Source organism: Bidens hawaiensis, unplaced genomic scaffold (genome assembly GCF_021521415.1).
Source record: "Bidens hawaiensis isolate Kalapana, Puna unplaced genomic scaffold, B.hawaiensis_p1.1 tig00037899_1, whole genome shotgun sequence".
Lineage (NCBI taxonomy): Eukaryota > Viridiplantae > Streptophyta > Magnoliopsida > Asterales > Asteraceae > Bidens > Bidens hawaiensis.
In genome coordinates, this window is record NW_027505509.1 from 1 (window position 1) to 2,849 (window position 2,849).

A 2,849-nucleotide genomic window follows, 5' to 3' on the forward strand; every position below is an offset into this window, starting at 1 on the left:
TACAATAGGTCCTGTCTATCAAAATGGTATCCTATATATACAATGAGGCTCTGTCTTCATGATTCCTTACGTGCATTGTTAATTTCCTGAAAAACATATGATTTAAAAAGTCAACACAATTGTTGGTGAGTTCACAGGTTTTGAGACTTGATATGAAATCACATTATTCATAAATCATTGAATCAGTTCGCAAACAAGTATACGATAACATATTGAAACAAATACGATGATCCTCCGTAGACTAGCTAAATCTACGAATTAATATGACGAATCCTGAGCCTATAACCAAACCACGACTTATATCCTTTTGCCCTGTTCAAATCTCACTGATGGAATATACGCACCCTGTTTCGATGCAATATCGGAGGTTAGCGCGACTAACCTAACAGTAGAGGCAAATGTCAACGTCAATAGTACTATCCGTATATTCCTGTGGCTAACTCCGTTAGCTAATGGTTATAGCATGCAAGCAAGGGACTTTTAGCACTACATAGTTCAACTCATGTTCGCATAAGGATTGGTGTCTTGTTTCTAATTATCGTATATAAAAGAAGTTGTGTATGTTTTCCATCCCGGATTTATAAAGCAATAAAATAGTAAAAGGGGTCGTGAAACTCGCCTCATGAGTTCAGTATTCAGTTCGCTAGCAATTTCAGTTTAGACCTGGGTCCGCTGCCTTCATACGTCCTAAACGCGTAAGGTTAGTTAGTTACCGTTATCGACTCATAAGTCGGTTTATGCTAGTCACTTTCACCCAGCTAGCCGTTTCATTTATTATATTTGTGTCGGTTGCTTTCACCAACCAGACGTTTCGTTTATTACATTTGTGTCGGTTGCTTTCACCAACCAGACTTTCGTTTATTACATTTGTGTCGGTTGAAAATCCCGTGTGAGAAAGAGAGTTGGCGTTTTGATGACGGGAGTTTCCGAGGTGGTGGTGCGCGGTGTGCTACAGCTGCCATGATGATGATGACAGTGGCGGTGTTGGTGGCGAAGGTGGTGCTGACGAGGTGTCGGCTGGCGGTGGTGGAGTGATGAAGCCGATGCAAGAATAGGGAAAGAGATATAGAGTTCGATGTTTGCTGCTGTGCTTGAGTTTGTTGTTGTAAACCATGAGAGGGTTGTGAATTATTTAACATGAAATCATATGACTTAAACACGAAATATTGTTTAGGAAATTCCTTGTATCGATCTAGTTTGAAATCTTGAATAAAACCAGTACTTTGTAAAGGTGTTTAGAACCTGAACGTCACATGAAGGCCAAAATAACAATAAATAGGACTAGATTGGAGAGAAAGGGTATCCAACGATTAGAAAGGGGATGCAATACCAAAGTAAGTGAGCTTGATACTTGAAAGTATGATAAACCTAGACGGATGAAATCATATCTTATCAAAATTAAGTATAACTATTTAGCGATCATCGGAATGACATACAGTGGGTTCTATTATCATGATGAATGAAGCAATTTATCGATGGTTTTAAATCAAATTGTTGTCCAAGCAATTAGTACTTTTTAATCCAGTGATTAGAGAACATTCAAGGGATGGCAATAGACACAAGGAATATGGTGCAAATGGTAGTCGTCAAGATACGATTGAGAGCACTAAATTCAATATAAAGCGTAAAGGCTGCGGGAAGCAACACAGATGTATTAATATGGTTAGATGTTTGGTAAATGATTTCAACAAAGGTAAAGCAAGTTTGAATCGTTAGGCAAATTACCAGGTCATGCTGAAGACACTTGGAATGTTTGCGTGGTGTGCGACATTTTCAATTGTTGCAAAATTACTAGGTAGCGTATGCGAAGAATTTTACTCCGAGGATTGAGATTCCATTTACAAAAAGAATGAGATTTTTTTTGTGTCATACAACACGTTGGCCACAAAGAAGTTGAGTTTCTCAATTTTAGAGTAAGATTACTATAAATCTTTCATAACCGTCGAAGGGAGTGAGGTAGTGGAGTCACTAATTGACATGCGTCACAATAGGAAACACACATAGCAATTAATGGAGGCACATGTTATGAGAGAAAAACTATTTACTATTACTTCACAACATAATAATACTCCACGAATGATTTTCTACATCAGCTTGGGTATAGAGAGACCCGAAAATCGAGGAATAATTTTAATAGAGTATGTGGCAAGTTATGTTGCTGATGGTGCCGAATTTTGGGCGTCGATGATAATGGAGTGAAATAACATTTCAAGTAAACGACGATAGATCAAGTTTATGGTAGGGCATCGTCACCAGTACCCTAACAAACATTCCTTTTACTTGGAGACCGATTCTCAATTAACAAACTTATGAATTTAGACTAATTTGAGCATCTTCTCGAGCCATAGCGTTCACTAGGATTCTCATGCATTGCACATTTTTATTACGTGTGCACCCGTAATGATAATCTGTTCTACATGGTCATCCAAGTGTCTTCCATATTCGAGCTTCTAGTTAAAGGGAACTGAAGTGTCCATTTAGTTGCATTATCGAATGCTAAAACATTGTTATGAACAATAAAAGATTTGTTAATAATCATGAATCGAAGTTATGGAGGACGAAATGATTAGAAAGATTCCATCCATAGGCGTCCTCAAGAAATGATGCTACATGAATGGATCAGTATGAACAATAGGAGCGTTGGATTTTATTCATCTAAGTATGCCTCGCTTCACGAATGTTAGCCTCTACGTCATCGCGTAAGATTTGGAATAGAAATTGACACATAGCTTCCTCGTGTGATATACACCCACACGTGCGCACCATATGGTCGTGTACCTTATTTGCCAGCTCTGAATCGCAGTCTCGTGAAATGTACTTTACGGTAGTAATCTATCAATTCGGTACTC